The 26,976-nt window shown below is 35.3% G+C and overlaps 1 protein-coding gene and 1 pseudogene across 32 annotated transcripts in view; both read left to right on the top strand.

Moving 5' to 3' along the window:
• Positions 1-26,976, top strand: part of LOC141402734 (uncharacterized) — a 313,145-nt gene that overhangs the window by 197,374 nt on the left and 88,795 nt on the right. The window lies entirely within an intron of this gene.
• LOC141401590 (vigilin pseudogene) lies at positions 8,879-11,537 on the top strand (annotated as a pseudogene).

The raw sequence follows: 26,976 nt of genomic DNA, 5'->3' as shown, positions 1-26,976 counted from the left end.
TGATGACCACGCCGACTCTTTTCAAAACATTATTTTTCCAAAACTACTGAACCTAATTTTCAGAAAATATTCAGGAATGTCCCGTGGTCCAAAATGCTATATATTTGTAGACGAATTTCGGGGCCTATTATTTTATAATCGGTGTATTTGTTAAACTTATGAGTGCATCAGGTTGCAAATTAGTTTTCGAGACAACGGTGGTTGTCCCCCGATCAAGAAAAACAATATATTTACAAATGTACTTAAATGGTGAGGTTCAACGGTCCATCAGCCATGAAAAGCTAAAACATATAGGTCTACATAAGCGGGAGAATTCGATTTAATCATTTTTTTTAACTTTTATTATTAGATCGCTTTAGGATAAAGACAGTGACATGGACGATAATAAATCCTAAAAGGCACAAATTGGCGAAAAATCCGACAAAGTCCGTAAGAGAAAAGAACGTTTACAGACAAAATCTGTTGATAAATTTAAAATCCTTCTCGGTTTGACAATGGACCGAAGAAGTGAGGTAGAAAATACCTACTTTTGAATTAAAACTCATTACGACGGGCCAGCAACGCGGACCGAGGTCTGCTAGTTGAAAGAATAAAATTATTTTTTTCGAAATGGAAGTTTCAGTACAAGGTTTTCTAATAACTTTTACATAAAAATTTGTACACATGATTCGCATAAAATGTGATGGAAATCACATTTTTTATAATAATTTTTTGTTGATTTTTTTCCAAGTCCTAAAAATTGAAGTTGAGTTTTACTAACGTCGGCATCCTTCGCCACTCTTCAAATTTTTTGAAGATTTTTCGACATAGTGTCAAGTTTACAAAAAATTTGGTTCCAGCTGCATATATTTGCATTTCCGTGTGTGACATTAAAAATACTGACGATGCTTCTGGTCGTTTCAGTGAATATGCCGTATTACTATATTCTCAGTTTCTTCTTTGTTTTTTGTTTTAATTGTTTGTTTTGGTTTTTTTCTTTAAAGATTTGGACATTTTTGTTTTGGGATCTACTTATGAGTGTATTTTTTTACATTTGTATATTTTTCATATGTGTATTATGCTACATATAATATAAAAAACAAGTAAAAATTTAAAGTTCGGTCGTACAGAACTTTATTATATCCACTACCATGAAATATTCTGATTTCAAATGAAATATTTTGTTTCTTTTCCTGTCCACGATACCAGTCGGAGACACTTTTTTGACCTCTAAGAAATCCAAATAGCAAATAACAACCAATTCGAACCGAAAATGTAGATAAAACCCTAAAAATAACTGAAATAGGGATGTACCGTAATACGAGAGCAATACCGAAACCAGGACCTAAGACCACAATTTTTGGCACAGCAAGTTTTTGATCATTGAGAACTCCAAATGGCAAATTACAACCAATTCGGACCGAAAATGTTGATAAAATCTTCAAAATACCTGAAATCGGGAGTTATCGTAATATGAGAGCTATACCGAAACCTGGACCTAAGACCACAATTTTTGGCGCAGAAGGTTTTCGACCACTGGGAACCCCAAATACCAAAGTACAGCCAATTAGGGCCGAAAATGTAGATAAAAGCTTCAAAATACCTGAAATCGGGAGTAACCGCTTCATGGGGGCTATAGGAAAAACTGGACCCATATTGATGATTTTTTTGGCTAAAGTATTTTTTACTTATTATAAGCATATACTGAAATAGTCAGATTGATCCGACGATTATAAATATTTTTTTCGCACATTCCCATACAAGTGGGACCACTGTGCACTGGGGCCTCAAAGTTTCCATAGTAATTTGTATTGGGCCAAAGCACTATGGTCTCAAATACAAATTTTCTGGCCAAAACTATTTCAAAATTCTGGGGGAAAGTTTTATAGACCAAACGAAGACTAAATCCCAAATTTCAGTCATTTCGTTGCATTATTGTGGCCACAACCTTCAAAATACCGAAAATCGGAAGGTACCATTTTATGGGAGGTACCATTTTATGAAAGCGTGGACAAAGACCTAATACCAAATTTCAGTAATTTCGGTATGATACTGATGCTTAATACTTCAAAATACCGAAAATCGGGTGGTACCGTTCTATGGGGGCTATATCAAAACGTGGACCGATATAGCCCATTTGTAATACCAAACATCCAAGGAGTAATAGAAACTTCTATATCAAATTACAAAGCTCTATATTACAAATTACGAGCTGTATACTGATTTTAACAGACGGGCGGACGGACAGACTGACATGGTTATATCGACTTAGAGTTTTACCCTGATTAAGAATATATCGTCTGCTCCGTCGGAAAAGGTCGTAAGTCCACTTTTTTTGGAAATCGCGTTTTTGTTACAGGATGATAGTACACGTCAAAACACGTCGTATGATGCAAAGAAAATGGTAGTATGTCGCGTTTTTCTATATGTTTTGCCCTTGTCGGAAAAGGTCGTAAGTCCACAAAACGTACAAATTTGAGTACGAAAAGGTCGTAAGTCCACAGGAAAATGTATACTTTAAAAGAATACTACAGCTAATGTAGTTCAGATATAATGTTTAACGTCATCCATGGCTGGGGTACAATGTAAAGAACTAGCCTACACCTTTGGATGATAATCGGATGATATTTGGCGGAGCCTTTGGACCAAACTTTTGAACAAAAATGTGATCATTTCTATATTGCAACGAAAATTTACATTTGAAATCTATTTTCCCCAATAAGCGAACTGATTATGAAAGATGGACTTCTGGCCTTTTCATTGATACAAATTGGGATGCTGTATGTGTTCAAATACCTCATATATTGAAAAAATTGTAAAAAACTAGATGTTTACTGTCGTATATCTTACTTAACTTTATTATCTGGTAATTTGTGGTTTCTCTAGGGACATTTATTCACATAACGAGATTAGTTTGTATTCTGAATTGAATAAAGTAATACCTTCTAACGGACGGGTAAGTGCAATGTTTATATTATTAAATGATTTTAAAATAATAATTGATTGAAATGTTATTAAACTAAGAAAACATAATGGTTTTTGCTAACAAAGAGCAGTATGAATGGAATTAGACGATGATTAGACGGTGATTCTGAAAGCTCTGATGATAAACTTCCCAAGTCCAGGAAGACATTATATGCTAAAGATTCTACATGGTTTTCAGACAAAAACAAAAAACCCAAAACGAAGAATAAATACCAAATTTCAGCCATTTCTGAGGAATATTGAGGTCACACCTTCAGAATACCGGAAATCGGGAGGTACCGTTCTATGGGGGCTATATGAAGGCGTCAATACCAAACATCCTAGAAGTAATAGAAACTTCTATGCCAAATCACGAAGATCTATCTTTAAAATTGCGAACTGTATCTTAATTTCAAAAGACGGACAGACGGTCATGGTTATACCGACTTAGAATTTTACTCTGATCAATAATATATATACTAATTTATAGGGTCTCCGCTGAATATGTCGATATGTTACAAACTGAATGACAAATTTAATTATACCCTCCATATTATGGTGGAGGGTATAAAAATCTTCAGAAATGTTGGGGTCGATATGCAATTTTAACATACCGCCAAATAACTGATGACTTGAGGCATGCCGACTGTGTACACCTTCTCAAATGTATCTTATATACCTGATGAAACTATAGCTATCGATATGTTGCCTTCTAATCTAAACACTTGCTTTCCAATTAGAACAAAGTTTCGTTATGCATAACATCTGGTATTTCCATTGATTTGTAGCATATTTAAGAAAGTGGGGGTGGTCGGGTCTTATTGCTAAAATATGTAGCCAGGATTGGGGAAACGGAATCGTTCGTAAGTTTTATACATGTATATAGCGCATTTAAAAAATATGGCACAGGTGTAACCCGCTCCTCCGAAATGCAACAAAATATGTAGCCTACTTCCACCAAGGGACATTCCTGTGCATAATCTAAAAATTACATGGAATAAGTATTTAGGGTCGGAGATTCAACAGCAGTTGCCTCGCAAATTAATTTTCTGACCGATATTTTCATAATTTCAGCAAAAAATCGTTTTTTAAAATGTAGGGCCTGCCCCCTTCCAAATTCAAAAATATAGAGCCTATTTTCACTCCGGTTGTTCCTTGTATATTCACTGAGATTTTCAAAAAAATCGGTTCAGCCGTTTTTGAGTCTATGCGGAACATACACACACATTATTATATATTAAAGATTTTTATATATAAGATTTCACCAAAAAGTTTTGGTCAATTATACCCGCTAATAATTATCTCATCACCATGTTAAATTGCAAGCATATTCTTTGTCTTAAACTCAAATCATTTTTAAAATTTCGCTCCGATCGGAATATTACTGGGATCTACAGGACAGCTACAAAGTCGGGTAAAAATTGAGTGTTTGGTCCATTTCACACCTTTCCATCATAACCAACATCTAATGGGGTCACTTCTGGTCGGAACCCGACCTCTCCACAACATTTAGTGACTATCGGTCCAAAATTGAGGCCTGCAGTTTTATTACAATTGTTAATGGATGGACGGACACACCTAGCTAGATCGCTTTATCTCGTCAAGATATGAAAAAATGGCAAGGGGAGGGGGTCTACGACGAATACTTCGCGATGTTACACGAATATTGGACAAAACAGACTTATAATACCCTTTCCACACTGTTTTGTAAAGTATATATATTTTATTTTCAAAACGTCCGTAAATAGTAGGAAAAGGTCGTAAGTCCCTACAAAAATACAAAACTGTACAGAAAAAAGGTCGTAAGTCCAAAGACATCCAATTATCTCCCAAACGCGACGGAACTGTATCAAACAAAGTGCAGGTATTGAAGCGGAATAAATAAACGAAGAATACTGCCTTTACCACCATAATAAAATCTTTAATACGGAAAGCGCTGGAATGTTTTTTCTTCCTCCTGAAAAATTTATTGAGAGGGACTTACGACCTTTTCCGACGGAGCAGACGATATGTACTCTGTAGGGTCTCCGATGAATATTTCGATGTGTTACAAACGGAATGGCAAATTTAATTATACCCTCCATATTATGGTAGAGGGTATAAAAATCCACTTTATTTTAACTGTGGCAAAATTGAGCAAGATTTGACTTCTGAATTTATTAGTGCAGACCCACTGCTAGCTTCCGAATTCGATTTGGAGGTGGACATATTTGGACATTTTTTAAAGTTTAATGGCCTTTTTCTCTAAGACGATTCGAACTCAAATTCGTTCGAATTGCTACCAAACTTCTGTTGTTGTAAGAAATATTAGTTTGATTCAAAATAAAAGCAATTCAAATATTTTTCAATAAACAGAAGTTTGGTAGTAGTTCGAACGAATTTGTATTCGAATCGTCTTAGTGAAACAGGCCATAAATATGTATATCTAAAAAAATATTTGTAAAAAATAATTTTCAATATATATAAAAACATTGATTTTACTACGCTGATTTTACAAATTTCTTCGTTCATTTTATAAATATTATGAAAGCTCTCACTTACAGCCTCCCGATTCATAATAACCTTGGTCTCACTTCTGTATATTTATGCAATAACACAACACAACAAAAATTATATATTTTACAGCACAAAGTCTGTTTTAGTTTTATACAAAAAAGTGTCAACTTTGGTATTGCACCATTTAACGACAATTAACGGTATTTATAAAAACTAATTATTTTCGGTCGATTTGAAGTGTTTTTTTATTATTCTTCGCAAAAACAAATTAAAATTTTGAAACTCCTGCTCGAAACCATAGTGCAAACGTGATTTTTCACTAAATTGCCCTAAAGGTCACATTTGATGTCAAATCGTTGAGAAAATTTTAACAGTTCATTTAATTGTGAAAATCGCCTGGATTTTAATATAAGGTTATATTATAGGGCCCCAATTGACCAAATATACTATTGGAACAATATCAAAATCTTACCCGATTTTAATAATTTTTTGTAGGATTTGTTTTTTAGACACAGCAGTGAACTGGTAAACATTTCTCATCGATTGGACAATAAATGTGGCCTTTACGGCAATTTCGTGAAAATTCACCTTTGGCCCCATACAAATTACTATGGAAACTTGAAGGCCCTATTAGCACGTGTTAACATATTCCGATTGTGCTCAAACTCTGAAAATCTTAAAATCGAACAAAACTAAAAACTATAAAAAATCCGACACAGAGTTTTTAAAACCACCCTAGTGTGAATCCAGCAAACATTTTGAAAGTGTTCGGTTGCATACTAATTCTCTGTGATTTTTATATTCCCAAATAATTCCACATTCTATAATAATATTTTGCAACTGGAACAGTCCTTAAACATCACCATGTCTGACTTTTTGGCAATGTGCATAATTTGATTTTCGACAAGTGTAACCATGTGCCATTCAACTATAGTATTTTTTCTTATTTTTGTTTTGTCTTTTTCAATTGGACTGCCGGTTAATTGTATTTACACTGGGGCACATTGTAGTCGAGAGACATTGTTTTGGCATCAGTCAGCTAGCGAACAAGACAATCGCACAGCCATGGCAAAAGTGAATATTCAAATGCAATTCGTTCATTCATTCAACAACTTACAATCGAATTTTGTGGGAAGATATTAGAAAGGTAACAGAAATGTAACAGAAGGAAGCTATTTCAAGATAATTTTCCAATACCCTTTCACTAAATATGATAGTGATATTTTCTTTGTCAAAAATATCAACAATGTTTTTTTTAAATTAATTTCTCGTTGGAAAATCGAGCTTTATAATCAATAATGCATCTGAAAAAGGAAAGCCGACGACTCGAACCCACACACCCACCACTATGTGACATGTCATGTTCCGCCTTTTAATTAAAAATTAATACTAAAAATGCTCTTCGCCTAAAATGTCAACATTTTCAAATAAATGTTTTTTCTTTGTTTTTTTTTCGAAATCACCTAACACTTTTTGTTTTCAAGTGCAGTCTTGCTAGGAATGTCAATAAATGTCTCTTATAATATTTAGTTAAATATATTTAGGGTATGCATTACAAAATTATGTTTTTAATGAATGAATATCGTTAAAATATTAACTAAAAACAGGAAAAATTTAATATTTTGCAAAATTAAAAAAGAACAAATAAAAATAATGGCCGGACCGAACTTTTTATATTCTCCACCATGAAATATTATGAACTACAATGAAAAAATAGAAAGTTTTCTGAACACTGGGAATCCCAATTAAAGCAAATTTGAGCCGAAACTTTTGATTAATACTTCAAAATACCTAAAATCGGGTGGTGTGGTTACCCCAACAAAAATGTCAATAACTTTAGGTGGTAAAGTTTTTTGACCGCAGGAAACTTAAAATACCTATTATAACTAATTCGGTCGGAAAGCTTCACAATAATTCAAATCGGGAGGTACCGCTATCTGGGCCCTAACTATAAAAATGCAGCCAATTTAAAACTAAAATAAGTAAAAAAGTATCAGTCGGCTTTGGATTAGGATTAAAGCTCAAAAGTGTTGCGGAGGAGGTACTTCAAGGAATGGACCGAAATAGTCCATTAGGGAAGTGGATCTTATTTGGAGAGTCATATCTTTCAGATAGATATCGAAAACACTAGTCATTTCATTGGGTCATCATATAACTTTTAGACCAATATGTCAGGAAGCATGGACTTGTCCAGGGAAAACATAATATAACCATAACATGACCACAACGAAGATCATCGGTATACATTTCCAAAGGATCTTCCAACAGACCCTAAACTGCACTTAGACACAAATGTTGAACTTTTGTGGGCAAGGTACCCTAAGGAGAGGACCAATATGGGTCATTTTAGAAGTTAAACTGAATTTGGACAAAATATTAGGAGATCCAACGTTTGGACCAAATTAGTTGCCCCATTCAAGAGATATCGTGCATACCATTTTAGTGACATTTTCTAAATATTGGGAAGATGTACTTGAAGTTGTTGACCGGTATTGCCCATCTTCGAACTGAACGTAAGTTGGACAAATTATGACGATGGCCAAATTTTTGACCAAATCGGTTGATCAGTTCTAGAGTTATCGAGCTCTCCTGTCACTACTTTAAACTTTTGGCGCTATTTTCTCAGAAGGTATGGACTTGCCCCTGAAAAAAACTTGTATCGTCGTAATGGAGGCAGCTAATGCAAGTTGCTTCAAGAGATATCAAAGTGATTCTTAAATTGAACTAATCCGAAATTTTGTGTGGGATGTACCCGAAGAATACTATGTGCAAAGTATGGACCAAATCGGTCACTCCCTTCAAGAGTTATCGTGCCCACAATTTTTCCGAACATTTTTGAAATTTTGTGGGAGAGGTACCTGTAGGAGTGGACCGATATGGCTTAACTTTGGACAAAATATTAATTAAGAATGCCATATTTTGGGTCGAACCTGCAGATCGGTTCGTGAGTTATCTTGCGCTCCAACCACTAAAACCAAAGCGATTCAAAGGATTGGACCGATTGAGTCCATATTGGAACTTCATCTAAGTCTGGTCAGACAGACAGCCAGCCAGACGGCCAAATTTTGGACCAAATCGGTTGATCAGTTCTAGAGTTATCGAGCACTCCTGTCACTACTTTAAACTTTTGGCGCTATTTTCTCAGAAGGTATGGAATTGCCCCTGAAAAAAACTTGTATCGTCGTAATGGAGGCAGCGAATGCATGTTGCTTCAAGAGAAATCAAAGTGATTCGAGAGCGTTTCTTAAATTGAACTAATCCGAAATTTTGTGTGGGAGGTACCCGAAGAATACGATGTGCAAAGTATGGACCAAATCGGTCACTCCCTTCAAGAGTTATCGTGCCCACAATTTTTCGGAACATTTTTGAAATTTTGTGGGAGAGGTACCTGGAGGAGTGGAACGATATGGCTTAACTTTGGACAAAATATTAATTAAGAATGCCATATTTGGGGTCGAACCTGCAGATCCGTTCGTGAGTTATCTTGCGCTCCAACCACTACACACGGGGTCATAAGGGGATTTTCTTTTTGCAACTTTCAGACTATTTTTTCAAGAAGTATGGACTTGCCCCTGATAAAACTTGTACCGTCGCATGGGGGCAGAGATTACAAGTTGTTGCAACAAAAACCAAAGCGATTCGAAGAAGTGGACCGATTGAGTCCATTTGGAACCTCATCTAAGTCTGGTCAGACAGACAGCCAGCCAGACGGACATGGCTAAATCGTCCAAACATACTTGGGGTCTAAAACCACATTTTGCTCGTTAGCATAAATGCTGAGGGTATAAACAGTGATACAAACACAATTATCACTGAAGAAAAATCGGAAGGTGCCGTTATATAAAGTGAGTCAAAAGGTGTTGCTAAAACACTCAAAATACCGAAAATAGGGAGGTACTGGTAGATGGGGCTATACCAAAATATGAATCTATGTTAATAATTTTTAGTGAATAAGTTTTGTGACCACTAAAAATCATCAGCCAAACTACAGATAGTTCGGTTAAAAAATGTAACAAGAATCTCAAAATACCGAAAATCGGGAGGTACCGTTATATGCGGGCTATACAAAAACATAGACATATGTTGAAACATTTTGGTGGAGAAGTTTTAGGACTGCAGGAAACCTCAAATGTCAAATTACTGCCAGTTCGGTGTAAATTTGTAGCTATATGGGGGCTATACCAAAACATAGACTTATGTCTAAAATTTTTGGTAGAGAAGTTTTATGACTGAAGGGAACTTTAAATGTCATATTAAGAGTAGTTCAGTCAAAAAATGTACAAATACAGAAAACCCGGAGGTATCGTTTTATGGGGGCTATACCAAAACATGGACCTGTATCAACAATGTTTAGTGAACATGTGTTGTGACCACTTACACGCACAATTTACAGATAGTTCCGCCAAAAAATGTAGCTAAATTTCTCTAAATATCGAAAATCGGGATGTACCGTTATATGAGGGCTATACCAAAACATGGACATATATTAACTATTTTTGGTAGAGATGTGTTAAAAATTAAATTTTTAAATAGATTTTTAAATAAAATCCAAACTAATACAGTAAGTGAGAAGGTACCGTTATATGGGGGCTATACTAAACCATGGACCTATGTTGACAATTTTTGGTGAAGAAGTGTTGTGAGCACTAAAATAGCTGGAGTCTCGCTAAAAATGCCTTCTCTAGACTCACCATTGGGGACAACTACACTGCGTGGTCCCCAAATGATTTTGGGCAATGCCCTGATTGACGTCTACAAAAAGGCCAATTCAGGTAAACCCATCGAAATTTATGCTCCACACTGCATCCACAAGTATGTGTTAGACCGCAAGGGTGAACCACTGTTGATGTCAATTTCCTCGAGAATAAGATCAAGCTGGAAGGTGATCCCTTCGACAAGGCTGCTATCAACAGAATTTGCTGTGAAGCTTTGTTGTGATGCGTGCCGGTGCCAATGTAAATCGCCTCAAGGATGAATCCAATGTTAACATTAACATCAAAGAACGCAACGGTGAGAACAACATTCGCATCAAAGGTCGCAACTTGAATTACAAAAAACAATCGACAAATTGGAAAATCAATAATCGTAGGATGTTATTATCGATAGTCGTCTCCATCGCCAGATCATTGGTGCCAAGGGTGAAAAGATCCGTGAAGTAATGGACCGTTACAGGAACTTGATTGCCCCTGGAGAACACCGACATTCTTAAACTACCTAGTACCACAATAAGCTCATGAAGTTGGTCAAAGAAATCCAAGACTCATCCCACTTCGAAGATGTTCCCATCTTCAAACAATTCCACAAGTTCTTCATCGGCAAGAGAGATGCTAGCATCAAGAAAATTCGCGAGGAAACCAAATATCAAACCAAAATCGATTCTTCCGCCATGGATTATACCAACGAGGTGATTGTCATCACCGGGAAGAAAGAGAACGTTCTTGAGGCTAAGGAAGGCATTCAAAAGATTCAAAACGAATTGGCCGATGAAGTACAAATTTCGCCCAAATACTAAAACTCCATTATTGGTATTGGTGGAAATTGATTTTGTTCATTATGGAAGCATGTGGTGTGGTGGTGTTTCAATCAAATTCCCAACCAGCAAATCGAAGAGCGATAACCTTATCATTCCACCATTCGTGTACCCAATGATGATGTGCTCAAAACCAAGTCCCAACTATAGAAATTAGCCAATGAACGCCAATTGGCTTCCTTTACTGTCGAAGTAGGTGCAAAGCCACAGCATCACAAGTTCCTCATTGGCAAAAAATGGGGCTCACATTCGTAAGATACGTAATGCCACTAATGTGCGTATAATTTTTCCCGGGCTCGATGATGCTGACAAAAAAGTCATCACAATTCTTGTCAAGGAGAAAAATGTCAAACAAGCCAATGAGCAGCTGGAGGCATTGATTTTGGACATTGATTTCGTTTCTGAGGGTAAAATCTCAGTCGATCCCAAGTACCACAAATACTTTGTGGTCAAACGTGGTACAGTCTTGCATCGCTTTACCGAAAAATGTGGTGGTGTTATGATTTCATTCCTCAGACCCGGTGTAGATTCTGATAAGGTGACTCTGAAGTGTGCCTTACAAATATGAAAATTTCTTTATCCGTTCAAAAGCCACTAATTGTTTACCAGAAAAACGATTATAAAGCACTGTGCACCGTAACTAACGAGTACTGGTAACTAAAAGGATTTTTTGTTACTATCCTAAGTATATAACCGTTTTTGTCGTAATATACATTTTCGAGGCTAATTTGGTCGACGCTTCGTCATGTCGTATGAATTTTAGTTAAATTTAGATATTTAGTTATTCTTGAGTTTGTCTTCTGAAATGGCTTCATAATTCGATGTAGCTCCCATCTTTTGATGTTCCCCGATTTCAGGGATTATTGAGGTCTTAATTTTGTAAGTTAACATTTGCTTTTTATGATAAGCTCAAAATATGTTCAAGTTTTGTTATTGTCTTAATCAGCAAAAATCGAAATTGCGATGGTCCACAAATACATCATATAACTACAAGGTTTTAAAGAATTTGATTGCTTTTAGATTTCCATGAAAAGAGGATGTTTAGAAGAATGGCATTTGAATTGACGTTGTGGCATTTGTTCTGTTCAAAACCAGTTAATTCAATATGACCCCATACATATACACATATCTGCAAAAAAAAGCAAAAAAATCTTACCAACAGCAACATATAACAGCAACAGCTATAGTGCTGCTTGTCCATTGTTCATTTCAGTACATTTTTTTACGTTGATATTATTATTGAGATAATAGAGGAACATAAAATGTGCCGTTAAAATGGTTTTACCACAACATTCTTCCCGGCTAGTTGTCGATTGTTAGTTCATGTGGTTTTTTAGTCACAATGCCGTAGATAGAGACGTTCTAATGTGTAACCAACTAACAGTGGTTGAACAAATGTAACTTGTGTTCGACACCAGACATACATTTCAATCCATAGAACATTATACTTCGTAGCCTAAAAGAACAGAAAGAGCATCATATAAATGGAAATACAAATATAATAACATATACGTATATACAAAAATACATAGATACATACGAGTATTCCTTTAACCCGTTGGGAATTTAAATTTCAAAATTTTACATTTCTCAAAAGATGTTGTGATTTGCTTTGGCAGCAGCCTACTTGGCCACAAAACACCACAATTTCTTCCGGACATGGCTTTTGTTGTTAACTTATAGCAAATAACACTGGATTTTAATGTCCAAATAGTTAGCCAAAATTTACCAAAAATATGGCTAGTATTTTACTGAGAGTTGACTGCGCTAAAAATGTGACTAGACACGGAAAAGACACAATCTTGTAAGGCGTTCGTTGTATGTGGAAGTCGAAAAAGTAGAGGTTGAAAAAATTCGTAGTTTTCACTTCGTCATAGGCAACCCCCATTTTTAATCTACGGGGTTTTTATAGCCTCCACCATAGTATGTAGGGTGTATTAAGTTTGTTTTCCAGTTTGTAACATATTGAAATAACCATTGGAACACTTTAAAGTATATGGGGATTTCTGAGTGAAATTGGACACTTTTTCAAAATGAGGGTTTTGATTTCCTTTATTTTTGTTGTTGTGATGCTGCTCCTTAGCAAAGCATTTAGTATATTTCCAGATTTTTTTGATTAAAGGTTCCAGAGATTTCGCGCCTTGGAAAGGTAAAAACTATGTGCAAAGAAATATTCATAACTTCTTTAATATTGGTCCAATTTTAACAAAACTTTTTTGTATGGTTTTTTTGCTTTATCAGCTATTTAAAAAAAAAAATTGAAAAAATTTGCATTGTCAATTTTTAACAATGATTGTACTCTTCGATTTTCTTGAACATTGTTTGGTATTAAACTACGATCAATTACAAAAATGTTAAGTCCTATTTGGTACTGGGATACGAATGATTACTATTTTATCCTAATTATTTAAAATTTGTCAATACAATTTTTCCTAGAATAAAGAAACATTTCTTATTTTAGCAAAAAATATTTTTTAAATTTTTTTACAATTTTGTTGTTGTTTTATTTAAAAATTTATCTGATCATCTTAAAAACTGCGTCCTTTCGCGATTTATGAATGGTTTAGCAATTGGTGTACCAGCATTAGTGTGTATTACTGAATTAAGTTTTTTTTGTACCCGCTATAGGTTAAGTCATTGCATATTTCAAATTCAAATCCTCTTTCGTATCTAAATAATCATCTTCTGAAGAAAATGTCACGTTAATATTTGGTGATAATTGCCGAGCTGTAGTTATTTGATCTAAAATTTAGTTTTCAAAATCGAAAAATTACGCAGTTTTTCAGATATTCATGATAAATTCCTAAAAAACAACAAAATAAATGTTAAAAATTTTAAATAAATAAATAAATAAATGTTAAAAATTTTAAAAAATGTAATTTTGTATGTTTTTGGTAAAATAACAAATGTTTCACAATGGTATAAAGGAAAAATTTTATTGACAAATTTTAAAAAAATTAAGTAAAAATAGTGATCATTCGAATCCCACTACCAAATAGGATTTGAAACTTTTGCAATTGATCGTAGTTTAATACAAAAAATTTAAAGAAAATCGAAGAGTAAAATCATTATTAAAAATTTATTTTAAATATTAAATCGTGAAAATTGCATCTAATCCCACTGTTCACATGTTTTTTTTCTATTTTTTATTAAATAGCTGATAAAACAACAAAACATACAAATTTTTTTTTTTTTAAATTGGACCAATATGAGTATTTCTTTGCACATAGTTTTTACAGAATTCGACTTTTTCAAGGCGCGATATCACTTGAACCGTTAGTAAAAAAATTTTAAAATATACTGAAATTTTTTGCTCATGAGCAGCATCGCCACAGCAAAAAATAAAGGAAATCAAAAACCTCATTTTGAAAAAGTGTCCGATTTCACTCAGAAATACCCATATATTCTTGATCAGGTTAAAATTCTGCGGAACTTAATTATTTGTTACAACAACGCAAATATGCTCGTTCGTGTATCGTCATAAATTATATGGTTCTAGTTCCTCTGTGTCCAAATTTAAAAATACTGCAACCTGCATTGGCAGCGACCATAAAGAATCAGGAGACAGCTGAGTGGTTTTAGCTGGACAATAAAACAGTTGCAGCATCTGGTGTATGTGTGGGGCATCCTGCTGTCTATTCGGGCCCAATACGAATAGATGCATCGTCTGGATCTTAATTGGGCATCTTGTTGTGCTGATGAACTGCAAAATCTCCACTTACGCATGGATCTTCACTAGGGTGTTTGATAGGGAATTCCCGCATCGGGAATTCTCGGTAATTTGGCTACGGGATTTTGCCGGGAAACATAATCATATTTCCGTGGAAATCAGGAAGTATGTATTTAAATTTATCTCAACTGTTATTGAATGAATAAACTGTCCGTTTTTTATACCATGGAATCAGAATCCAAATGATTTTACAGAATCAGGAAATTACAATAGTTTTGAAAATAAGCGATTTCTTTAGCTTTGAATGATGGAAATTGTGACTGTGGGCCAAATCCGGGTAACATTATGGCATTTTTCCATATTTTTTCCGTTTTTTCTCGATAAAGCGAAATCACGTCAGCCATTTTTCGGAACAGAACTCTCTGAAAATGTGGTTCTGAGGGTCTAGCAATTTTTGATCTTATACCAAATAAGTGTGGCTTAGAAATCAGGACGACCAATATATGGGAAAGCCTCATTTCAACCATTCAGGTGGTGAACAATGTGGCAGTGGATTTAGTTGTGAATATTTTCATATTAACCTAAGCTAAGTTCGTACAACCTGCTAAGTTCGTACAATCCTCCGCATACGTTACGATTCTATGCCGCCTGGAGAGTGTGTAATTTCCGAAAGGTAGAGCTTAAATAGTTCCGGAGAAATAACCCCGTCTTGTGCAACCCTCTGTTTCACTTTACTCTTACACTTTTTATTTTAGAATTCCTTTCCGACTACCCAACATTTCAAACACGATTAGAGGGAATTCTTCCGTATGTCCTCGAACAGGTTGACATTGCTAACGGCCTTTGGTCAAGTGCAACTATGGCTGTTCTGAATCAGTCCTCGAGTGAGATGAGAAGTGCTTCTAGAATATTCGCATGCGGGACAACCGGGACATGCGAGACAACAATAATTCACACCATCTTTATTTTATTTCACAATAATTTCCTTATTTTTGCATTTGTGGTGAAACCCGCGTGGTAGGATTTGTTCGAGTATTTATACTAACCCAGCAAAATGTTCGATGCCAAAGATGCCATTCAATCATGGGTGCAAGTGAGCTGGCATGTCATCTTTTTAGCATCTTCATCGATGAATTCATTTTTGGATCCAAGGCATGTGATTTACACCAATGCTTTGACATATCATTTTCACCAACCTTTTGCAATGACATTATCATTACGGCGAGAGTTTTAAAAACGTTGGTTGTGATTTCGAGTCTCCGACAACATCAAGAGTCTCCGACAATTAATTTTATATACAAGGTGGCGCAAAAGTAAATTTCCGATGTTTTTTGGCTGTAATTAAAAAAAAAAATGAAAAACTTTGATTCTTCTTGTGGATTATTTTTATTTGGTCTTTTAATTTTTTTACATCAAGTCGGGAATATGATGTGAGATAAGTGGCCGCCGCCACAGTTTATTGTCATTTGAGCCCTCTTTATGGCATTTTTCATCACTTTGGCCAAAACTTCCGACGATAGGTCCTCAAATTCTTGACGAATATTGTCTTTAAGAGCTGAAAGAGTCTGAGGCTTGTTGACATAAACCCGCGATTCAAAAAGCCCCACAAAAAGAAGTCTGGAGCGGTCAAATCAGGCGATTTTCACGAAATTCACGATGTGTCAAAGTCACCGACCGCGTTCTGGAGCGGTGTAGCGTAAGATTGTTTATTAACGTGTATTTCGCATGTCTTTACTACACAAATGTCAAAACAGAACTGACATTAGGGGCCAATCGCAAAATTTATAGCATTTTCTGATAGGAGGATTACTTTTGCGCCACCTTGTATTTAGAAAAAATTGTATAAACAAAAACACAAAATTCATCTCTATTGGATAGATGGAATGGGTTCAAATGCTGATGAAAAGATTGTATCCTTCACCGCTTTCCTTTGCATGGGTTTAAATGCTGATGAAAAGATCAGATCTTTCACGACTTCCCTTGCATTGGTTCAAATGCTAATGAAAAGATTCGATCTTTCACGACTTCGTTTGAACCAATGCAAAAGATGCCATGAAATCACGTCATCGCATGGAACACCTTCCTTCAAATTTTATGTGAGGAGTAAAAAAAGTGTCTCTGATTGAAAAGATAATCTGATATGAAAACATCCACTATTTTAATACAATACACAATCTTTTCAGCATCCGAAGCACTCGATTGTATCCGTCGAGATTGTATGTGTCATATTCTATCTTATTGTGAAGAAATATGGAATAGCTGCGCGACTCTTATAGATATTCCGAGATGTTCTATTTTCTGTCAATTTAAACCCGTTTACGCTGTTATTTCGGCGTCCGCGGAATTATTTATATGGTTTAATTGGTGAGAAATGATTAGAAATCCCCGCTTTATCGATTGAAAGAAAATTCGGCGTTAATATCTCCACAATTCGCGAAAATAAAATGACTGTTCTATCCTGATGACCGAAAATAAATGCCTATTTTTCATAGTACTATCGGAAAAATGATCAGAAAATCATTTTGCGAAAAGCTAGAAACCTAATTTTTTTGCGTTTGATACGGAACATCATAGGCTTTAAATCCCTACAAGATTAAAAACGTATATTCATTCGCTTCGGGAAAAATAAGCTAACATTAACAGAATTTTAGGTGTTCTATTCTACTGACGTGGAATATATATATATATATATATATATATATATATATATATATATATATATACATATACATATACATATTCTTGATCAGGGAAAAATTCTAAGTAGATATAACCATGCCCGTCTCTCCATCTGTTGAAATCAAGATGTAGCTCGCAATTTTTAAAATAGAGCTTAGTAATTTGGTATGGAAGTTTCTATTACTCCTAGGATGTTTGGTATTGCAAATGGGCTATATTGGTCCACGTTTTGCTATAGCCCCCATAGAACGGTACCCCCAATTTTCGGTAGTTTGAAAGATTAGCTTTAGTAGATTAGCTTCATAATCACACCGAAATGGCTGAAATTTTGTACTTAGTCTTCGTTGGGGGTATAAAACTTTGTATATGAAAATTGAAGGTATAGGCCCTCGCCTTCATATAGCTCCCATAGGACGGTACCTCCCGATTTGCGGTATTTTGAAGGCTGTGGCCTCAATAATCCACCGAAATGTTTGAAATTTGGTATTTAGTCTTCGTTGGTGGTATAAAACTTTCCGCCTAGGACACCCAATACAGTACCTTCCGAATTTCGGTATTCTGAAAGTTGGCCACATTGTTTTAGAAAATTGATGGAATTTGGTATTTAGTCTTCTTCATAAACGAAAGGAAACTAATTATTCAGTTTTACGTCAATACAACCCGTGGTGGAGGGTACAACAAGTTCGGCAAGGCCGAACTCAACGCCGTTCTTACTTGTTCATTTATGCCCTGCTTCCAAAATCATGCCTGTTATCGTGTATCAGGCAACTTCCACCAATGTTTGGGAGGAGCAAGGCTTCAGGTTTATATGTTTTTCAGGTTTCCGGCCATGGGAATGTACTTGTAGCCAAAGACGCATTGAGAACCCTACGTAAATGCTAAACTTCCGGTTTGACTAATTCATTTAACGGAAATATTGTGGAGAGCAATAGCCGTATTGTTGAAAAAAAATATTTTTCCAATAATAGGATTTTGTTCTGGTATGGGCCTGACATTGAAATATTCATATCTAGACCCTCTAGTCCGGTTAAAGATCACTCCATGGAATAATTGGGTCCAATTTTTATGTTACTGCGATTATACGACCGAATACGTCGTGCCACGCTATGTGCGACAACTCTATAGGAATCGGTAATAAAACTAGAATCGTCCTGCTATTTTTTTAAGATTGAAGACTTCCCTTTTCCTTTTGGACGTGTCCGTGGGAAAAGCTTTTTTAGCAGTGTTAGCTTACTTTTCAGTCATGTCGCTTTTCCTTAAGTGATCCGGCATTGAACGCCGCAAAAGCCATAATTGTTGAAACAAAGTATCCACCAAAGGTTAACCACTAGCCAATTGTATTTTTTTCTTTTTTATCTCATTCCTATTGTGAATATTTGTCCATAGTTGGATGTTGATGGCTCGACGATTTTCCCCATTTTCCTCATATTTATGTACATTATTTTTTTAAATGCCGCATTCCTTTTGCCATGGCAACATTTTTGTTACCGTTTCTGCTAGAGGTAGGATTACTGTTTGGCGTTTGTTGTGTTGCTAACTCTAAATAGGTTCAGTTAACATGTTTGACTAGGTGTTGGGGAATAGAGTTGACCGCCGCGAATAATTGGTGAAATCTGGTGTTTAAATGTTTCAAGTGGGGAAAATTTTGAGGATTGCATTGATGCGGTGAACCAAATTGACTTACTTTTCCAAAACAAAACTAAAATGTGACTTCATTCTAATCATACCTACATACAGATGGGAAAATTTTATCAATTTGTTCGTTGCATATTGCTTCACATAAATTCTTATTAAGAAATATCGCAATTGCAATTCCTACTACTTCAGTCCAAAACATTGCAATACACCACCAACATCCATCTGAATAACAAACCAGACTCTATTGCATGGGCAAAATGTGTCGGAGAATGTGAGGAAAAAAAGAAACAACCACTTGCCATTGTGTTGGGCGGCTTGGAATCAAGAAACACGAATGTTTGCCGTCAAATGTTGGCTGTGAGTGAACCTGTTTATTATATACTTATGGTTGGCATGATTCTTTGTATTTTTTTTTTATTCTGTCCGGCATGTACTTATTTCGTGTTTCTCAAATGTTGTGGGACTGAAATAAAAACAACAAAAATAACAGTAAGAACAAAATAAAACGCTGTACCCTTCACCGTAACAATCGGCAATCAAACAAACATATAGATAGGAACATTTGAAATATACCTGCCAGGTATTTTCATTCATTCCAAACGATTGAATATCCACGTAAAAACTAATTTTGTTCGATACAAAATACATTTGTTTGGATGGAAACATTTTGGAAGTGGAATTGTGAATTTGTGTTTTTTTTTTCACAATTATGTTGGGCCAAAGAGAAAATTGTCTCTGAAGAGAAAAGGGAACGTTGAACACTATTATCGACATTAAGTGCTATTGGTGGTTAATAAATATTAAATCAAGTATCTCAAGTGTACACGTGTATCGTATACATTATGATTCATTCCATGCAATCTTGGGAACGCTCTGAATCATCAGTGGCTTCAATAGTGAAGACGAACATTGCTTTACAATCAATTCCGTATAAATGCAAAATGATATTGATTGTATGTGATATGTCGGAATTGTTTTTATTGCATACTGTTTTGATATGATACTATGTAACATTTTAACAATAGATTATTTGTAATCCGTAACATTTTAACAACAGCCGAGAAATTCTTTCTGAAACTAGATATCCTCTGTTATAGAGCAATAATTTAATTTTTTACAACTTTTGTAAAAAAATATCGTTATAACGCCGTAAGAACCGCCGGGCCGAACTTCTTATACCCTCCACCACGAAGGAGCTTACCCCTGGGAAGTTTTTGCGGATTCTGAAAATACAATGTTCATAGAAGAAAAAAATCAAAAAACCAAAGAAAATCACCGGAGCGCATTTTTATGGGGTTTTTAGGTATTCACGATTTTGCTTGGAAACCGCAAATCCTATCGAGATAGGATTAGAGAAAATATTGTAGCTGTGAAAGAAGATTGACCTTTATGATATTTTCGTAGGTTTTACCGTTTTTTGAGATATAGAAGTTCCAGTTATGACAATGCACTGACTGTGTCTCCTCCTTATAAACCAGCGTCATGTACTGTGCTCCTTAACTAATTTTAAATAAAAATCGCTTACACCTGGGAAGATTTTGCGGATTCTGGAACAGCACATGTTCACAGATGAGAAAAATCCAAAAACAAGAAAAAATCGCTGGAGGGATTTTTAAATTAATCACGGTCAAAGTTCACATTTTTACGTTTATTTTAGGTTTTCGCGATTTTCTTTGAAAATCGCAAGACCTGTAGAAATGGTGTTGTAGCTGTGAAAATTTTCTAGAGGATTGACCCTTATGATTTGTTCCTAGGTTTTACCAGCAGTAGCTTCGGTTCAAAAATTAGACAAAAAACTTTCAAAGTACATAAAATTGGCCAATATCGGTTAATGGGTGCTAGCCTAAAACCTGAATATATTTATGTATATGGTTAGATTTTGCGAGTAAGTTTTCTATCTTCTATGCACAACAATTCCAATTAACAACCAATTTCGTAGAAAAATGTGATTAAAATCTTCCAAAAAAATCTTAAATCGGGAGGTACCCTTATATGAGGGCTTTACACGTGGACCTACACTGTATGATTTTGTGCAAAGTGTATATTGTAATTTTTATTTTTTTGTACCCCCAGCGAAGACTAAATACCAAATTTCAGTTATTCCGATTGAATAATGTGCCTAAAACTTTTAAAATACCGAAAATCGGGAACGCCGTTCTATGAGGGCTGTATCAAACCCTCGACCTATACCGACAAATTTCAGGTGGAAAGTTTTATACCCCCCAACGAAGACTTAATACCTAATTTCAAACATTTCGGAGGGATATTGAGGCCATAACCTTCAGCATACCAAAAATTTGATGGTACCGTTCTATGGGATCTGTATGAGGACGTGGACCTATAACGACAAAGTCCAGGGGGAAAGTTTTATACCCCCAACGAAAATTAATGCAGAATTTCAGTCATTTCGTTTCGATATGAGGCCACAAATTCTATGTTTGCTAGATGAAAACGTGGGCCTATACCTATAACGAAATTTTTCAGGTGGTAAGTTTTATACCTCCCAACAAAGACTTGATGCGAAATTTAAGCCATTTCGGTTGTATATTCAAGCCCCAACTTTAAAAATACCGAAAATCGGGAGTAGCGTTCTATGGGGTGGTATCAAAACGTCGAGCTGTACTGCCATCATTTGTGGGGGAGAGTTTTTATAGCCTACCAGTCAGATTTGAGCCATTTCGATGAGACAATGCGTCCAAAAACCAAAATATCAAAAATCGAATGGTACCGCTCTACACGCAGAGAAAAAAATATGTTTGATCTAACAATATTCCAAGAGCAAAATATGTATTGTTAACATATTGTTGGATTCCTTATGTAGTATTGTGAATCCAACAATCGTTTTTGTTAAATCCAAAAATAGTTTGTGTCAACTGAACAATATTTCTCTCTTTTCTTCGAAAAAATTTTTCTCTTCCCTCGCTATTCGATGCCGTGTTGAAAAAACAATTTTGGTGAGTTATGGTGTTTTTGTATGACATGCTGCCTTTATCTTTGTTTTTGTGTGTATGTATACCAACAATGAGACTCTTGTTTTTATTTGTTTCTATTTTGTTTCATTCTTCTTCTTTATTTCATTCTTCTTTCCTTTTCATGTTTGTTATGGTGTTTAATTATTCCTTATGTTGTGGTGGCTGCTTGTGGCTTTTTGTTTGTCTTTGTTGTCAGCTGAAGTAGCAAACCATGTATTGCGTTCATCAATGCTCGTAATATTATACGCGATATTTATATCAAAGTTGTGTGGAAAGTGTATATGAGAAGTATATACACTCAAATCAAAAAATTTAGTATCTGGTTTTCAGGGCTGACAATATGTTTTGTAAAAAATTTAGATTATGATTGTTCCTACAATCGGTATTGTTAACGATTTTTACAATATTGCGGAAATTCGAAAGTTGTTTTTGTTTTCTATGTTCGGAACAAAAGATGGTATTTTTGGATTTGGATTACAATGTTTGTACAAAACAAACACATGTTTGGAACCAAAATAGATATTTTTGTTCCAACAAAACCGAAAAATATTTTTTCTCTGCGTGTATGGGGGGGGGGGGGGGCTACATCAAAACGTGGACCAATTCTAACAATTCTGGGAGAACGTTTTGTTGTTCCAGAGAAGATTAAGTGTTAATTTAAGTCATTTCGGAGTGAGAATTTTTCTAAAATCTTCAAAATACTGAAATGTCAGCCATGTCGATAAAACAATGTGGCTAAAAATTTCAAAATATTGAATATCGGAGGCACCTTATATGGGGGCCATATAAAAACATAGGCCTATTCTAACAACTTTCTGAGAGAAATGTTTGTAGCCTCTAATCTTGTCGGTATAGGTCCACGCCTTCATATAGTATTGCCCTTATAGAACGGTAAATCCCGATTTTCGGTATTTTGAAGGTTTGGGCTGATATTTGGTATTTAGTCTTGGTATTTAGGTAAAAACCTTTCCGACTGAAATTCGTCGGTATAGGTCCACGTTTCCATTTGGTCCCCATAGAACGGTACCTTCCAATTTTCGTAATTCTGAGGGTTGTGACGTCAATATCCCCACCGAAATGACTGAAATTTGTTATTTAGTTTTCGATGTGGTTAAACAATTTTTCAGAAGAGAATTATCAGTATAGGTCAACTTCTTCCTATATTCCCCACAGAAGCGTACCTCCTGGATTTTTATTTTGAAGGTTTTAGCCACATTTACTTACTTACTTAGCTGTCCCATTAGAGAACATTTGTTTCATATGCCGAACTAAGAAAAGATCTCCAATTCTCTCTATTTGTTGCTTCGCACTCTGGAATACCGCGCCTTTTCGTCTCCTCACGGTTTTAGCCACATCTTACCAAAATATCGGAAATAAGATAAGGTGCCTATATGTTACCCCTTTCGGTGCTTCTTTTTGTTTTTGATCTGAAAAATATATTTTTCCAATTTTATATATACTTAAGCCCACTATATGAATAATCAAAAATAATTTTTTAACATTTTGTTTGGAAAAGTGGTTTTTGGACACTATGCCATATGGCATAGAATGTATTTAAAGGAAAAAAAAAACAAATCTAAGATATTCAAGTTTTTAATTAAATTTCAGCTTATAGAAAACCAGGAGGCCTTATAGAAGAGGAAGAGGTCTTCTTATAGAAGAGCAGGACGTCTTCTCATAAAAGAGCAGAAGGTCCTCTCATAGAAGGGCAGGATGTCTTTTCCTGGAAGAGCAAAAGTTCGTCTCATAGAAGGACAGGATGTTTTCACATAGAAGAGCAGGACGTTTGCATATAGAAGGGCAGGAGGTCTCCTTATAGAAGAGCAGGAGGTCTTCTTATAGTAGAGCAAGAGGTCTTCTTATAGAAGAGCAGGAGATCCTCTCCTTGAAGAGCAGGAGTTCCTCTTCTTGAAGAGCAGGACGTCTTTTCATAGAAGAGCAGGACGTTTGCATATAGAAGGGCAGGACGTCTTCTGATAGAAGAGCAGGACGTCTTTTCATATAAGAGCAGGACGTTTGTATATAAAAGGGCAGAGGGTCTTCTTATAGAAGAGAAGGAGGACTTCTTATACAAGAGCAGGAGGTCTGCTCATAGAAGAGCAGGGCGTCTTCTCGTAGAAGGGAAGAACGTTTGCATATAGAAGGGCAGGAGTTATTCTTATAGAAGAGAAGGAGGTCTTCTTATATAAGAGCAGAAGGTCTGCTCATAGAAGAGCAGGACGTCTTTTCATAGAAGAGCAGGACGTTTGCATATAGAAGGCGGGAGGTATTCTTATAGAAGAGAAGGAGGTCTTCTTATACAAGAGCAGGAGGTCTGCTCATAGAAGAGCAGGACGTCTTCTCGTAGAAGAGAAGGACGTTTGCATATAGAAGGGCAGGAGTTATTCTTATAGAAGAGAAGGAGGTCTTCTTATATAAGAGCAGAAGGTCTGCTCATAGAAGAGCAGGACGTCTTCTCATAGAAGAGCAGGAGACCTTATTATAAAAAACCAGATGGTCTTCTCATAGAAGAGCAGGGGCCCTTCTTATAGAAAAGCATAAGATCTTCTCATTGAAGACCAGGAGGTCTACTTATAGAAGACATGAAGGTTTTTCATAGAATATCTGGAGGTCTACTATTAGAAGATTTGGGGGTCTTCACATAGAAGGTCTTCTTATAGAATATCTGGAGGTCTTCTTTTAGAACATTTAAAGCCTCTTATAGAAGACCTAGGGTCTTCTTATAGAAAATCTAGGGTCTTCTTATAGAAAAGCTAGGGTCTTCTTATAGAAAACCTAGGGTCTTGTTATGGAAGATTTGAGGCCTTCTTATAGAAAAACTGGAGGACTTCTTATAGAAGACCTGAATGTCTTCATATAGCAGATCTGAAGGACTTCTTATAGAACACCTGAATGTCATCCTATAGAAGGGCTGGAGGTCAGCTTGTAGAAGACGTGGGGGCCATCTTATATAATATCTGGAGGAGTTATTTTAGAAAATCTGCAAGAATTGTTATACATCATCTGGAGGTTTTTCTATGGTGGATCTGGAGGTTTCCTTATAGAAGTCCTGTAAGTCTTCGTATAGAAGACCTGGAGATCTACTTATACAAGATCTGGAGGTATTCTTATAGAAGACCTGGAGGTCTATTTATACAAGATCTGGAGGTCTTCTTATAGAAGATCTAGGGGTTTTACGATAGAAGATCTGGGAGTCAAACAAAGTGAAACATTTCCGTTGCGAAAAATCTATGCCATATGGCATAGTATGAAATATAAAAAATCTGGCAGCTCCATTGAACTATATTTCGGATCTTTTTTTCGTTTCAATTATTAAGGCAATGATTATCTACTAAATTAAATACAAAAAGTTAACAAAAAAAAATATTTTTGTTAATAAAATATATAAAATTATAAGATGGTATTTTCATGCAAATTTTAAATCGATCGAGGAGCGCTTGCTCTTTGAGACATAACAATGTATAGGGTCCACCAATCAAAAATTTTTGTCGAATTATTTTTAGATAACACTTCAGGGAAAAATACAAAATTATTAAAAAGAGAGTGCCCATAAGTATTTTGCCTTAAAGCGGGCTTCAAAAACGGGTTATGCCATATGGCATAGAATCACCGAAAGGGTTACCGAAATATGGAAAGTTTGGTATTTAGTCTTCTTTGAGTCTAAAAACTTTTCGCGAGAAATTTGTCGGGGTAGATCGATGCTTTGATATAGCCCTCATAAAATAGTACCTCCCGAATTTCGGTATTTTGAAATTGCTGAAATTTGGTATTTAGTCTTCATAAAAGAATGAAAACTAATTGTTCCATTTACTTCAATACAACTCGTGGTGGAGGTAACAACAAGTTCGGCCAGGCCGAACTCAACGCCGTTCATACCTGTTTGATATGTTTTTCTGCTACATTTGTTGTGTTTATTAGTTCCTTTTTAAGTGATCCTCTTTTGTTCAATCGCTTTCTATGTTCTAGTGCTAAATCATGGAGGAATGGACTGAAGTGGTCTAACTTCGAACTTGATTAGATGTTCAGAAATATTAGGTTGTATATACCAAATTATTTTCATACGGTCGGAATGGCATCTATGGATTGTCTGAAACGAAATTGATCTACAAAAATATGTGTATATAAATCTTTTATTTCGAAGCGTGATATTTCCAATTTAATTCCGACCAAATTCATAATCAAAAAAATCTTAATTTGGTCAGAAAACCCAAAAACGGCTACTCTGTTTGACTCTCTTAACTTAAGATACATGCAGTTGTATCGACTCAGTTGTTTCAATTTCCATTTTGTTTCAATTCATATCGTCTGAACTAATGCAAGAACGACTTAGTTTAACATCGTATCTTATGGAGTAAAAACGTGCCTTAAACGTGAGCTAAGTGATCGTTAAAAAAAGCAACAAAAACCCAAACAAACAAAACGCGTATCAATCGGATTTTAAGTAATGAATGTAATTCTGTGATATTTAAATAATTTATGCAAAATATTTGGAAAGAAAAATGTTAGTATAACACTGGAGAAAAAGTGTATACAATAAAAATAAATTGCATTTCTTTAGTTAACCATGAAAATGCATATCAATCAAACAACATAAGATAAGATTACAAATGAAATTTAACATAAAATTGTAACTAAACTTCTACGACAGACAATACCATGCCACAAATACCACAACTCATACATCGGTACTATGCTTCGAATAACGTGAATTGTTATCGTCGGTTTCATCGTGGATACCGGTTGCTGAGTTACGCTTTGTTGACACTGAAATAGGAAATTTTAGACCACCATTGAACATCATAAAAAGCAGACAAAACCATCACACATCGCCCACAGAAATTAGGTGTCAATGTGCGGTGTTAGTTTTGGAGTGAAATTAATAAAACAAAGAAAAAGATAAACAATAACCGATATCGATTGTTGTAATTTTCCAATATACCGTAAACAAATATTATTTACGGAGTAAATTAAAAAAGAAAATGAAAAAACAACAGTTAACAACTGATTAACTAATATAGGCCCTTTGATTGTTAAAAAGTTTTTATTAG

The sequence above is a fragment of the Musca autumnalis genome, unplaced genomic scaffold, assembly GCF_047663935.1.
Source record: "Musca autumnalis isolate F117 unplaced genomic scaffold, ASM4766393v1 scaffold_4, whole genome shotgun sequence".
NCBI lineage: Eukaryota > Metazoa > Arthropoda > Insecta > Diptera > Muscidae > Musca > Musca autumnalis.
This window is presented reverse-complemented; position numbering and strand designations above follow the sequence as displayed.